Source organism: Schistocerca piceifrons, chromosome 6 (assembly GCF_021461385.2).
Source record: "Schistocerca piceifrons isolate TAMUIC-IGC-003096 chromosome 6, iqSchPice1.1, whole genome shotgun sequence".
Classification (NCBI taxonomy): Eukaryota; Metazoa; Arthropoda; class Insecta; order Orthoptera; family Acrididae; genus Schistocerca; species Schistocerca piceifrons.
Window position 1 is genome coordinate 87,876,288 of NC_060143.1, and position 15,430 is coordinate 87,891,717.

Consider the following 15,430-nt stretch of genomic DNA (forward strand, 5'->3'; position numbering starts at 1 on the left):
ATTGGCCCATATGCAGTTCGTTTTCGATATTCCGTGGAAGCTTGGTTGCAGAACCTCGGACGGCACATAGCTGGCGTCGATCCTTGGACAGTCCAGGTAAGTGTGTCCGTCACATTTCGAGAACATTCCATTCCCTGAAGTTCCAACCAAAATTCTTCCACTCGTCGTGTTGTTTTCTGGACAGGCACGTTGTGACCATTTAATCCAGTTAACATCTTGAAGTTAGATACTGTAGTAATGTCACTAGACGATGCACAAATTGCGCACTTCACATTTTCAGTTTTTTGCTAAATATAGCTCACCTAAATGTTCGTAGTTACTTATCAAAGAAATCGTTCATCGCGTTTACAAAGGTACGATGCATGATGAATGTCATTAACAGTTTCTTTCACATAGGTTTCTGCGTAGTTGCAGACTTAGTAATGTACGTTAATGTCCGTGAACAGTCGTTCACTATGCAATTTTTTTTTTAAGTTTTTCACGTTTTGGCACTCGTTATGGTTCAAATTTTCACATAGTAACAGTTACATTATACATCATTTTTAAAAAAAAACATAAGTAATCATACATATACACGTCACATATTTTCTTAGCATAAACATAATACAGTTACACATAAACATGGTTACATCATCATTACATAGCTATAAATTATTACATTATGTCACATTTGATTACATGAATTGCAGATATTTACGTTCTCTTTAACGGTTTTGCTGGGATTTTATCGATGTTTTTTGTGATGTCATCTGAAATTAAGATAGGTTAGACACAACATTCATTACATCAGTAGGCAAGACCAGGCGTTTTCACTACTCAATAAATATTCAAAATAATAAGAGACGGAAAACTGTTCGATTCCTCGCGTTTTGTGCGTGTGTGTATAGTGTCTGTGTGGCCTTGGCTACTGGTAGATGCTTTTCTTGCTGAGAGATGTGCGTCTAATCTATTTCTCGAAGTAAAAGATCGCTTCACAGATGACGTCTGCCGGTTCGTCAGGTGTCATATCAAGTCAGTGGTACCTACAGTCACAAATGTTCCGTGAAAAATTAGTATATCATTCACTGCTACGTAATCATAAATTTTACTTTAATATTCAGTCTTCTCGGTGGTGCCGCGGCGTTGAAAGAAAAGTTCTTCTGTCTTCAACTGCGTCACTGGAACCGCTGAAATGAAAATTTCTATACTACTTATTATCTGTGTTGTAGCAAACAGAGTTTTGCGAGTTGCTTAGCAATGTTTTCATGGGTATGACTTTGACATTATTTAGCATGAAATGCTCTAAGATCTCGGTGTGCGTATAGCCCAATAATTTTGTTAGTTCTAGGATGTTGTAACAGATACGCACCAGGATGCGGTATGTTAACATTTATATAAGGTCCTTCATATAGCAGACGCCACTTAGCATTGCGTCGTTTGAGTGCTTCAGATTTATGATGAGTACGAAGTAGTACAAGCATTCCTACCTTGAATTTTTGTTTTCTTTTTATTATGTTTATGTGATGTTTGTTTCGTATCTGTGCGTGATGTGTCAGTGTAGTCAATACTTCTTTTATTTTCTGTTCAGGTGTGATTTCCTTGTCTGACAACTTAGGTAATGGATCTATCCATTGATCGTTCTGTTTGCAATTGAACATGATCTCGTTAGGTGTGTAATTTGTATTGTAAATATTTAAGTTATTGTGTACGTCTTCGAAAAGACTTAGGTAGGACACCCAATTAGTATGTTTTGATGAAATATAGGTCCTCATGAATCGGTTTAGTTCTCGGAAAAGTCTCTCAGTCGCGTTACATTGTGGGCTAAACCTTGAAATAAATATACTTTTAATGTTATTGTCCTTCAAGAAATTTCTCCATTTGTACCCAGAGTAGTATGCTGCATTATCTGACAGAATTGCTTTAGGTTTTCCCACGTGCGTCAGGTAATCACTTGAGAATCTTCGTATTATAGCATTTGCAGTGGCGGATTTTAAAGCATAAAGTTATACATGTTTAGAAAATATATCGTAAAAAGCTAAGATATATTTGACGCCTCCAGAGCTTGCTGGATGCGGTCCACTGATGTCAGTACACAGAATTTCCAGGGGTTTACTCGGTAAAATAGAATGTAAATCTGTTTTTGTGGATAAATTCTGAGGTTTTGATTTTTGACATATGACACATGTTTTCAGTTCCCTGTAAATTTTTCTTCTCATATTGCTAAAATAACAGTATGTGCTGAGCTTTGCCAAACACTTTTTCGCCCCATAATGACCCCAAGCTAAGTGTGTGTGCCAAATCAAATTACGTTCAGACTCTTTGGGAATGCATACACACCAGTTAGTAGCATTTGGATGTCGGCGATAAAATAACACATCATTGTGTAACTTGTAATACCTAGTCAAAGGGTGATTGTGTTTTTCTACCAGTAATGTTATTATCTTATACCAGTGAGGATCAGATTTTTGTAATTTAGCCATGTTTCTGCACATATCAATATAATGTTGGTGATACTGCTTGTCTTGCATCAAGAGAATCCTGTAGTCATTTATATTTTCTAAGTCACTGTTGGTTTCATTCATACCTTGTGGAAGTCTAGACAAAGCGTCGGCAATGGTGTTGTCCTTACCTTTTATGTACTTAATTTCAAAAGAGTAGTTCTGAAGAGTAACTGCCCATCGTGATAGTCTAGGATGTACAAGTTTACAAGTTAACAAAAGTGTCAGGGCCTGGTGATCGGTATAAATTACTGTATGTTTTCCAAATAAATAATAATTGAATTTCTTGAATGCCCAGACAGCTGCATCGCCTTGGATGTAACCGACAATATATGATATCTTTTTCCGGTCACTCCAAGTGCGTGGAAATGCGTTACTAAAAGATTTAAGAAAAATCACCGGATGAATGGTTCGTTTTTCTGGGATAAAAGCCTGAAATTGCCTGTGTTTTATTAAGCTTTCTTCTTCCTTTGCATTTTGATATGGATTTGTTCCACTGTAATTACTGCAATGTTTCAGCTGGCGAGTAATTACGATAATGTTGCTGTGGTTTACCATGATAATAGCTTGTGTTTGTGGTTGCACGTCGTGGTATGTGTTGTAGTCGTGGTGCGTTTTGTTCTTGTGTGTTTGTCGTGTGCGGTATGTGTGCGTCATACTCGAATGTATATTGGTTTCTGAACTGTACATTTTGACTGATATTTTCGTTACATTCAGACTGTGGTTGATCGGTGAATTGTCTCATGTGTGCAGTGACGGATTGTACTGCGTCACTAATCAGCTGTTTGTTATTAGTGATGTATTCCGCTACGGAGTCGTGCACAATTGTGGGTAAATTTTCACGTATGCATCTATCAAAATGTTTGTCTTTGTTCTCTACCCAATCATGAAATTCTTTATTAATATTTTGAAAATGAGCTGTGGCATCAGATTGTAATCTGTCAGTCAGGTGTTGTTCAACATCGTCAAATTTATTCTGCACGTCTGTAATTCGTTTTTCAAGGTTGTCGTGTACTGAAGGATATGTTTGAATTTGTTCAGTAAGAGCTTCACACGTGACATTAAGGTTTTTTAATTGTGTCTGTAAAAGTGCTACGTCATTTGTAGTCTTTTCTTGTATCGTATTAAGCTTGGAAAATTTCGTACTGAGTTCAGTCATCTGTTTGGTCAGTGTGGCGTCTATAAGTTCCACACGTTTACACAAAGTGTCACTACCTGTCTTGATTGCTATGAGATCAGATTTAATTTCGTCATTGTGTGTCTTTAACTGTTCATTTTGTGTCTTTAAGGTTGCCATGTTTGCCACGTTCTGCATCCTTAAGGTTGCCATGTTTTCCGCGTTCTGCATCCTTAAGGTTGCCATATTTTCTGCGTTTTGTTTCATTAGCATTTGTAACATGTTGGCAATGTTTACTGTTTGCAAGGTCTCTGCCCCCGCCGCGTCATTAGACGTGACGTCATGTATTAACATGGGCTCTGACTGAGACTTTGAAATTTTTGTGGTGGACGGCCTATTGTCAAAATTTCCGTTAACACTTGCGTCAATATTTGATGAATCGTCACTACCGGTTGCTGTCGTAAAGTCATTTTCTAACATTTGTCTCTCGTCCGAGTCGGATTGCGTCTGAATAGTATGTCTTTGCTGTTCCATCTTTGCGTATTGTTTTCTAGTTATGACCATGCCACACGTGATATATGTTTCAAGAAAATAATGTTTGACACTGGTTTTAAAATAAAATGCAGTTGAGCATGAATCGCTCGTAGCAACAATGGCTGTTTGTTAATTTAAAAATGTAAACTGAATATGGGATTATTGTTAATGGCTGCTGTCCATGTTACAACGTATCGTACAGAAGTCGGCCATATTGTACACTCGTGTATTGGTATTGTTGCAGAAGTTATTGTTTAAGGAAAAGTACTGAGAATGAAATTTATCACTGAAAACTGCTACACGCGAAAGAAATACTACAGAATCTACTGAAGAGCTAATACACTGAATTATGCGTCTGGTCAAGCCTGCCAATGCAAAGATGCTGCGTCTTACCTTATTTTGCTGGAAGCTTCATTGCGTCTTCCCGCAAAATTTTATAATTGGCAAATATCTTCAGATTTTTGTTATTTCTCATATATTCAAGTCCAGGTCCAGAAAGTTGATTTTTCACATGAAACAAAGAGAACAGTGTAACAAATGACAAAATAACAAGTCCGACACGCAGTCGCCAATATAAAATAAATAAAATAAAACATTAATTATTAATTATGTATGATAGTGATTGGATGTAATTAATATTTGCTTACCTGGAACGTGGACGTTTAATTATTCGGTATCAGACGCTTGACAATGGCTTTTTCGTAAATGTAATGTTATTCGTAGTTGACCGTGAAATAAGACTCAAATAATCGGACTTAATCGTTTCCAAAGACTGCTGCGGTAGGTGCGGACTCAAATCTAAATCTTAATATTAGAATAATTTGCCAGCCATGTCAATACGTCGTACAGAGGTGACTGTCTATTTCATAAATATAAATTCTTTACAGAATCGAGTGCCTAGTAAGATTGCAACTCGCAGTGTTCTTATATAACATCAAATATGGCGGTGTGCCAGTCAATGAGATATACGTGCTTCCCGCACCACTTGTCCAAGACCTCTCCTTCTTAAAGAAACATAAGAGTATCGTAATTGTGTTTTTGTTTTATCAGCGACACAGCGCTGCAGTTCTGTGCCATAGGCTTTATTTATTTGTCACAGATTAATTATTTAATTAAGATTTCGCGTTTCCGAGGAAACTCACGCACGGCATGCAAATGTGCCTTTATACACAGTTTACATGTCGAGTTGGAGACGCAGGGGAGGATAGAGATCTGCGCTATTCAGGAATCCCTCTGTGCAGTGTATGTCGTTAGACAATAGCTGGAGAGCTGGTATAGAGAGAGAGCCCACTACAGCATGCTGGTCCTGGGGCTTAGTGGACGGCTGTTTAGATGGACAGATATGTGGCTTTGACATGCTGCCGTCGGCGCTTGAATTGCAGGCGAATGGTCAAGACAAGGTCCTGTTGCAGTAACTGAGGTCATTCTGCTTGTAGACAGGCTGCAGATGGTAACTGATATGTCTTTCAAATGGTTCAAATGGCTCTGAGCACTATGGGACTCAACTGCTGAGGTCATTAGTCCCCTAGAACTTAGAACTAGTTAAACCTAACTAACCTAAGGACATCACAAACATCCATGCCCGAGGCAGGATTCGAACCTGCGACCGTAGCGGTCTTGCGGTTCCAGACTGCAGCGCCTTTAACCGCACGGCCACTTCGGCCGGCCTGATATGTCTTTCTCCGACTTAAATTGCATACATCAGATGCGCAAAGATCTGGAAATGGGATCAGTTGAACGATGTGTAGAGTGTGACTAAAGCCAAGTTGGAATTTTAATGTAGCATGCAGGTTCAGGAAAGGTGACACGTTTCACACTGGGTGTAGCCATCTTGAATAATGGTATTTGCGTAATCAACTGACATGATGACAGAGCGCTCTGGTGGTTGTCATAGGAGCTAAACACAGTTGAACTTGGAGCCATTTTCGTTAGGTAACATGATATAAATAATAATAAATAATAAATCATATTTATTAATAAATTATCACAAATGATAATAAATAATTGGAGCAGCTGTCCGAATGCAGAGACCTGTTGGGGTGTATGGATCTGTAAGAGCGAACTTTGATGTCCTCTAGACGATCGAATAGCTAAGTAATATTATGTGTTGGGCAGCTTTGGTGATCAAGTCAGAATTTGAGAAGATGATTGATTTGGGTTGGAGTGTTATTAGATGGGATGTAGGTTGTTCCGTTGACTACTTCTGCACATTTGCTTCCTTTATTTAGCTGAGCGAAGATCGATTGTGGTGTGTTGGATACATGCTTGTCTGTTCTCTAGACCTGGGACAGACCATAGTTGACGTGCAAATTATAGCCAAGATCTCGAAAATGTTACAAGACTGAGACCGGTATTCGAGAGTGCAAATATCATTTTGCGTATGTTTGTTTCTAGTTAGTCAGTGGTTTACAGCATGCTGCACACAGATAAAGTTCGGCGTTTGTAGAGAATTAATTTGAAGTCTATATCTTGGGAATTATGATGAACTAGTGATCGGTAGGGTGTAGCCTAGTGCATGATATTGAGAAGCACAGCTAAAATGGTGTAATATTATGGAGAAAGTACATGTGTTCTTGCAGTCTATGAGTCTGATGATGTTTGAAGGCCCGCATCTCGTGGTCGTGCGGTAGCGTTCTCGCTTCCCACGCCCGGGTTCCCGGGTTCGATTCCCGGCGGGGTCAGGGATTTTCTCAGCCTCGTGATGGCTGGGTGTTGTGTGCTGTCCTTAGGTTAGTTAGGTTTAAGTAGTTCTAAGTTCTAGGGAACTTGTGACCACAGCAGTTGAGTCCCATAGTGCTCAGAGCCATTTTTTTGATGTTTGAAGAAAAGCGAACAGATAAGGAAGGAGAGACAGTAAGGCGTTTGTGCTGAGGAGAGGAAGATACCGAATTTGTAAAAAAGAGTTCTGAGGGTGACTTAGGTCCGCTGATGTAAGAGGGAAGATTAGCTCTGAGTGTCGGGTCTGTAGAGAGAACAGGTTGACGGTGCTTTCGTAGGCTTGGGGAGCATTGCTGTATATAGACGCTGTAGGGACAGGATATTTTTTTCGCATGCTGTAGAGATATACTGGATAAGTGCACTGTTTTGTGTCAAATGTGTATTTACTGTATTGTGAAGTTAATGTGGTTTACATTGTGTAGCGTTTGTATATACTGCACTGTAAAGTTAATATTGATTATGTTATGTGACGAGTAGAGAGGAAGTCGCAAGGACAGTAGAGATATATCCAGAGTAACAGCGGTCAAGAGAGTGTATTTCCGATACTTAGCTCATTGTGGAATGCCAATCAAATGAGACCGCGATCGTAAGATTTAACTGTATAAGCATAATGAGATCAACGACTTCGGTATTCGAGAGTGCGAATATAATTTTTTGGTATGTTTGTTTCTAGTTATAGAACGGTTTAAAGGATTCTGTACTTAGAAAAAAAATTGGTGTGTTCTTGCAGTCTATGAGTCTGCATAAGTTTGTAGAAAAAAAGCGAGCAGGCAAGGAAGAAGAAGAGAGAGTAACACATTTGTGTTGAGGGGAAGCGATCGCTGAATTTGTGGAATAGTTCTGAGAGGGACTTCCGTCCGTTGATGCAGATTACCGCTGAGTGTGGCGTGTGTAGAAAGAAAGAGCAGGTTCACAGTGCTTCCTTAGGAATTGAGAGAATTGGGGCATGTAGTGGGTATTGTAAAGTTATTGTGGTTTACATTGTGTAGGGTTTGTATATAATGGATTGTAAAGTTACTAATGCTTATGTTATGGGATGAGTAGAGAGGATGACCGCATGTGTGTGTGTGTGTGTGTGTGTGCGTGTGTGTAGATTGAGGGGGGCTGTGGATGTCATTTAGCGATCTTTGTAAAAGTAAGCACAGGAAGCATCAGAAAGAAAAGCAGGATGGTACTTCGAAAACGGGTCCTTAGGAAATTAGACCAGTAAATTCGATAAGAGGGAATAAGAATGATTAATCGGTTGTGCTGGGATATAGGAGGGTTGAGAACAATTGCGTACGTCGAGAGCTGGAATGGTAGGAGGTGGGGAGCGCATTCAGTATTATTTTGGTGAACAATTTCTGTCAGAGTAAGAATTTGAATTTACAAATAAACTTAGAAAACACGAAAGCGAGCGTTAACTATTTTTGGGGGCGCTATACAACTTCGGAGAGGTTAACTGGGCTCTTATTTTTTCTCTTTTTAATTTTCAAATGATCGTTTTAGATTGAGAGGGGAGAGAAGCGCTGGGATGTGTGCGGACGGTGTGTGTGTGTGAACTCGCTCTCGGCTATTCTGACAACAGACGTGAAGGTGGAAATGTGTCGCATGTAGGCCGGCGAGCAATGGAATGCGGCCTTAACATGTGTGTTGGACCGCACTGAGTTAGGACGGTGACAGACGACGCGCGTGGCCTGGCTTGGATAGTCATGTTCGGCGTGTAGGTGATATGAATTTCTCAGGTGTTCGGTGTGAATGTGGCTGTCATCAGGTCATGTTTGAAGGGTCGAACAGAGGCCTTTGAGCGAATTGAGAGCTGTCGGACGTGTCTTAATGTGGGTTAGGTTGAATGCGCGCGTCTGTTGAGTTACTTTGCTGTGCGTTATTTGGACATATTACGAGTACTGATGGTGTTTACAGTTATGTGTACTGCATTATTTAGGAGCAGTTTGATATTGTGCACTGAAATTAGGAGCTGTTAGCGTGTCTGCCGACTGTGCAACACGACACCAGGTATATCAGGACGAGTGTTTTTTGTATGAGAGTGATAGTATACTCAATGCGTAAATAAAATGTACGTGAAGTATTTGTGGGATGACATAGAATATGAGAGTGTTCGAGTTGGTTGTTATTTTTTCTACTTGGAGGCTTTGTTAGATCGAATTGCTGAGGTGAGTAGCTACAAGAGCGCGAGGGATGTGATTGCAGCATATCTCCGTCTCTCAGCGGTTAACTAAAGATGGGGCGAGCAATGTTCTCAGCTTAGGTAGGGGGGTGTGCTCTGGCCATGTGCTAGACCATGTGGATTGAACAACAGTATTAGGATCATAGTTTAGCTAGAATATTTATACAGGAGTATGTCCGACGCTAGTATAAAGGTCCAGACTGTGTGGGCAGTCTCGAGCTCATGGTGTGTGAGAGAGGCAAAGCAGACGATTTTGAGTCACCACAATTTTCTTGTGTTTGGTAGCGAAACACGAACTGATCATCAGAATCGAAGCTTGGCTTATTTGTATAGACAGAATGTGATATAAGTTAATGTGGGTTAGTACACGTTAGTGCATGGGTCGGTAAAAGGACGTGGTGGTCGGTAGGGATTTTAACTATTTCATTTCAAGTCCAGGTGGGTGCGTGTGGCAGTGGCGAGAATTGATTCCAAGTCTAGGTGGGCGTGGCAGTTTTCCGCATCAGAGAGGTTAATTAATTGATCAGATTAATTAAATAGTCATGTGGACTTTGTTACATTCACTTGCGGAGGTACTAAGCCAGGCGCGCGCGATGGCTCATGTGTACGGACGTGTGTTTTCACCAAGATCCTGGATCAGATAATCGAAGCATGTGGGCTGAATAATGAGAATCAGGTGATCAGTTAACTTAGTGAGAGCGTTCTTTGTCTGACAGAGCCACGTGGTCGATCGCGCGTTGTGACGTCAAGGAAGTTTCCAACTCGGTAGAAAAAAACATTCCGTTTACCAGAAACGTGTAGGAAGAGGTTGAGTGCTGGTGGCTTAGTTTGAAACAATTTCCTTAGGTTGGTGGCGGAAGTGCAAGTGAGCTTTGTTTACTGGCAGATTTCAAACTTCGCGCTGGTTCCTAGGAGGAGGAGGCGGCGTTCTGGTCCTCTAAAAGTAGTTGATATTAGGGAGTTGAACACGTTTGAATATGTATATGAAATTGTAAATGGAATTATTTAATATAGCGGGGTGGTGAGAGTGAATTAGCGGGCGTTCTCGCGACAAGTAAACGTGCACGGCACGCGGTCGACAGGAAACATCGTGTCCGGTGTTAAGTGCTCGCAGGCGGGGGCCCCCAGGTGCTGCAGCCTACCTGTCGCGCAGGCCGTGGGGGCTGGGCAGGCACCGTAAACAGCTAGATGTCAGCCGGCCAGAGAGCGGGCTCAACCGGCCACGCGTACGTCAGCTGCGCTCTGGAGTTTCGCTGTGTGAGCATGGAGAAGTCAGTTGGAATACACCAGCATGACCGCAATGTCTGAAATAAAGAGTCATTTTCCAGGTATTTATAGAAGGCTATGCCCCTCGCATGTATGGAGGGTGTGTGACGTAAGTGGGGCGGAGGTGCAGCGATTGTACAGTTATTACGTGCGCGCGAGAGCGAGTCAATTAGCGGGAGTTCTAGTGCGGTCCAAACGTGATGTTATCTAGTCATGGCGGATTCCACTGTCGGGCAAACTTTGCCGACAAAAGTGTAGCACTGTGTTCTCGATCGCACAAGGACACGTGGCGAATGGCTGTGTGAGGTCGATGTCTGCAGGTTTGAATGTGGTGCCGGAAGTGTTGCAGGGAAACGGCCGACCGTTGTGTGATTCAGCTCTGAGGGAGTCAATTTTGGCGGGAAACGTGTGGAGGCGACGTATGCATGTGGTGAGCGGACAAGGGCACGCTGTGACGTCAAACTCGACAAGTTCCAGCGTGTCCAGCGAAAACATGTTTACGACGTGGGAGCGATCGCTGGGCTCGCCGCCCGCGCTAGTGGCCGGCCACCTCACGTGACAGGTGTAGGCAGTGTCTCCGCAAGCTGGCCAGGGGGTGGCGAGGATTTGAACTAATTCAGTTGGAGTGCGGACGTCGTGGTGACTGCACTGCAGCCGGCCGAAGTGGCCGTGCGGTTAAAGGCGCTGCAGTCTGGAACCGCAAGACCGCTACGGTCGCAGGTTCGAATCCTGCCTCGGGCATGGATGTTTGTGATGTCCTTAGGTTAGTTAGGTTTAACTAGTTCTAAGTTCTAGGGGACTGATGACCTCAGCAGTTGAGTCCCATAGTGCTCAGAGCCATTAGAACCATTAGACTGCACTGCAATATCCAAGATGTGTGTGCTGACTGTGTTGGAGAACAAGTGATGACCGTACTGCTTGAAATAAAGTCTTCAGTCCCTTCCCCCCCTGCAAAATCAAAGGACGTGAATTACGTTACTATAAGTGCAGTTTATTATTTGACGCGATTATGATAGGTTACCAGTGAAGAAAAAGATAAGTGACGGAGAAAGCTCGTACATGTGATCAATTATGGTGTTGGGGATTTGAACTTGTGATAGATTTTTGTTATGGATGTAAGGAGAATGGCTTTCTCACTGAGGAAATCGGACATCTTGAATAAATAATAAATGATAATAATACATAGAAGTACAGTTATCGAGAGAATATCGTGTTGGAATTTGAATTTGGCGCAATTTTCTAGTGGAGGTAGGCCTATAATAATAAATGATAATGGATGATAATGAATGATAATGAATGACAATGAATGATAATGAATGTTAATGAATGATAATGAATGATAATTAATGTTAATGAATGATAATCAATAATATTAATAAAGACAAGTACGGCCTTTGCATGCATTATCCTGTTGGAATTCAAACTTCCCGCAATTCTTTCTTGATGTTAGGTTAGTGGATGTAGCACAATTGGACTATTTTCCTGCCAAAATTCAAACTTCCTGCCATTTTTTCTGAAGGTTAGTTTAGTGGATGTACCACAATTGGACTATTCTCCCGCCAAAATCCGCCATCTTGGATGACGTCATGCGGTGTTGCCAAGTCTACATGCCGCCATCTTGGATGACGTCATCGCCGCCATCTTGAATAAATTTGGCAACAATGCAGCGTGTCCTGACACGAACCTTGTCCCCCTACTAGCGTCAAGGGTAACCGCGGCCATGGTTTCCGAGCTGATAGTCCTTGCTGCACGAACGTCGTCGAATTGTTCGTGCAGATGGTTGTTGTCTTGCAAACGTCCCCATCTGTTGACTCAGGGATCGAGACGGGGTTGCACGATCCGTTACAGCCATGTGGATAAGATGCCTGTCATCTCGACTGCTAGTGATACGAGGCCGTTGGGATCCAGCACGGCGTTCCGTATTACCCTCCCGAACCCATTGATTTCCATATTCTGCTAACAGTCATTGGATCTCGACCAACGCGAGCAGCAATGTCGCGATACGATAAACAGCAATCGCGAAAGGCTACAATCCGACCTTTATCAAAGTCGGAATCGTGACGGTTCGCATTTCTCCTCCTTACACGAGGCATCACAGCAACGAACAACGTTTCACCAAGCAACGCTGGTCGACTGCTGTTTGTGTATGAGAAATCCTCATGTCAGCACGTTGTAGGTGTCGCCACCGGCGCCAACCTTGTGTGAATGCTCTGAAAAGCTAATCATTTGCATATCACAGCATCTTCTTCCTGTCGGTTAAATTTCGCGTCTGTAGCACGTCATCTTCGTAGTGTAGCAATTTTAATGGCCAGTAGTGTATTTTGTTGATACCGACTTACGTACATATGGAGAAACGATCACTGTAATAAAATAAGGGAAATCGGAGCTCGTTCGGAAAGATAGAGGTGTTCGTTTCTCCCACGCGCTATACGAGATAGGAATAATAGAGATTTAATGTGAAGGTGATTCGATAAACCCTGGGGATGACAGGAGTTAAATGTGATTTGTAGAGTAGCCATGAAGATGTAGATAAACTTCTTTACCTGAGCTAACGAGGGGGGGACATGACTTTTTATATCCTAGAAAAAGTAACGTTACGTAAATACTTTTTTTATTGTGTGCAGAGAAATGTCTAAGTCCCCAAATCACAATACTGTAAGACGACGTTAGAGCAGGCAAAACATAATGGTGCGGTTCACTGATAAAGTGGGGTGTCATAAAGTAATCCGTTTTCTGCGTTAGACGGCCGGCGCAGTGTCTCATAAAGTGAGGGCATACGTCGCTGTTGATGGTGATCCGTCCGTCCAATGGGGACGTCGACTTCGGCGGTCCTCTGCGTGCTACATGAAAAGAACAGGCTATGTGCCGGCACCGGGTCTCACATTCTCCCTTCTCCCATCATCTCCAGCACATACACAGCACTATACTACACACACAGCCGTTACAGTCATCTACGCTTAAAAGATAAACTTACACCACACAGTTCTCATACTTCGGAAGGAAAGGTGCTTGCGGCCGCGGAGGATGGGAAAAAACTTTTCCTATTATGCGGCTGAACCTGGCCTTCGAGTACACCCAGCCATTCATGTCATACGACTTTATTTATTAGAAGGCTATAACAATCCATACCGAGTTGGTGTAAGTGTACAGCAACAATGCACCATCGTATAACGTGGTGGTTAGCTGCCGTACTTGCTTCCAATGTTATCAGATATGTCTAACTCTCGAAGGCTGAAGTGGCAGTTGCAGACCATTTCTGTCTGTGGAGAACCTACAATCGCAAGAGAAGTGGGGCCCTGATGCTAGAAGATTGGCATACTGCAAGAGGGGCGAGGATGGAAACAGCGAAATGCAGATTTCTACAACCAAGTTCTACACCAAGACATCCATCATTGGGAATAACGCGTTTCATTGAGAGGTAAATCGGTATAGGACTATCATCATTACCAGGTTCTGGAAATGTAGCTTGATTTTTCCGAGTTGAAAATAAAAACTTGAATGAATTCCTCTCATGTGCTAACATCTTCATCCCAGAGTAGCTGGCCGAGCTGTTCTAGGGGCATCAGTCCGGAACCGTGTTGTTGCTACGCTCGCAGCTTCGGATCCTGCCTCGTGCATGGACGTGTGTGATGTCCTTAGGTTATTTAGGTTTAAGTTATTCTAAGTCTAGGGGACTGATGACCTCAGATGTTAAGTCCCATAGTGCTCAGAGCCATTTGAACCATTTGAACCAGAGTATAACTTGCACCCTACGCCCTAAATTAGTTGCTGCGAGTATTCCAGTCTCTATCTCCCTCTACAGTTTTTGCCCTCTACGGCTCCCTCTAGTATCATGGAAGTCATTCCCTGATGTTTTAACAGATGTCCTGTCTTCCTGTCCCTCCTTCTTGTCGGCGTTTCCTATATGTTCCTTTCCTCACCTATTCTGTGGAGAATCTCCTCATTCCTTACCTTATCAGCCCACCTAATTTTCAACATCTCGAATGCTTCGATTCTCTTCTGTTCCGGTTTTCCCTCAGTCCGTGTTTCACTAGCATACAATACTATACTCCAAACGTACATTCTCAGAAACTTCTTCCTCAAATTAAGTCGTATGTTTGATAACAGTAGGCTTCTCTTGGCTATGAATGCCGTCTTTTCCTGTGCTGGTCGAGAATTTTGCTTTCACGGTAGTAGAAATCCAATAATTCGTCTACTTCGTGATCACCAGTTCTGATACTAAGCTTCTCGCTGTTCTCATTTCTCATACTTCCCATTACTTTCGTTCTTCTTCGATTTACTCTCATTCCATATTCTGTACTCATTAGGCCGTTCATTCCATCCAATAGAGCCTATAAATCTTCTATACATTCACTGAGGATAGACATGTCATCTCCGAATCTTACCACTGATATCTTTTCAATCTGAATTTTAATCCCACTCTTGAAACTTTCTTTTATTTCAGTTATTGCTTCTTCGATAAACAGTTGAAAAGTAAGGGGCGAAAATACTGCATCCCTGTCTTAGACTCTTTATAACCCGAGCACTTTGATGTTTCCCTTCCAATCTTATTGTCCCGTCTTGGTTCTTGTACATCTATAATACTATATAAAGATAAGTCGTTGTTTAATATTGTTACCAAAAATCTCGGAAAGTTCTTGCCCGATTTCCTTTCAACCCTTTACACGACACTCTAATAAACCAAAAAGTACTTGACCGATTTACTTCAAATGTTTACTTGATACCCATCTAATAAATGTTTGGACTATCTCTAAAAGTTCTTAACCACTGTACTAATAAACGTGTGGATGGATATAGCTTACACGATTTTTATATATATTTGGTATATAAATATTTGTATACTATTTGGAAGGGAAACTGTGTTAGGAAAAATCTCGAGAAGTTCTTGAGCAATTTGCTTCAAATTTTTACACAACGCTCTAATAAATGTATGAAGTGGCATAGGCTGTGTATTTTATAAAATAAATAATATATAAATATATGTATATCATATAACAAGAAAACTATCTTAGCGAAAATCTCAAAAACTTCTTGGCCGATTTTCTTCAAATTTTTACACGATACTCTAATAAATATTCAGATATATTGCTTTAAACAACAATGTGCAGGTTTTCTGTAGAACCGACTACCAGAAATAAAATGTTGTGCTAT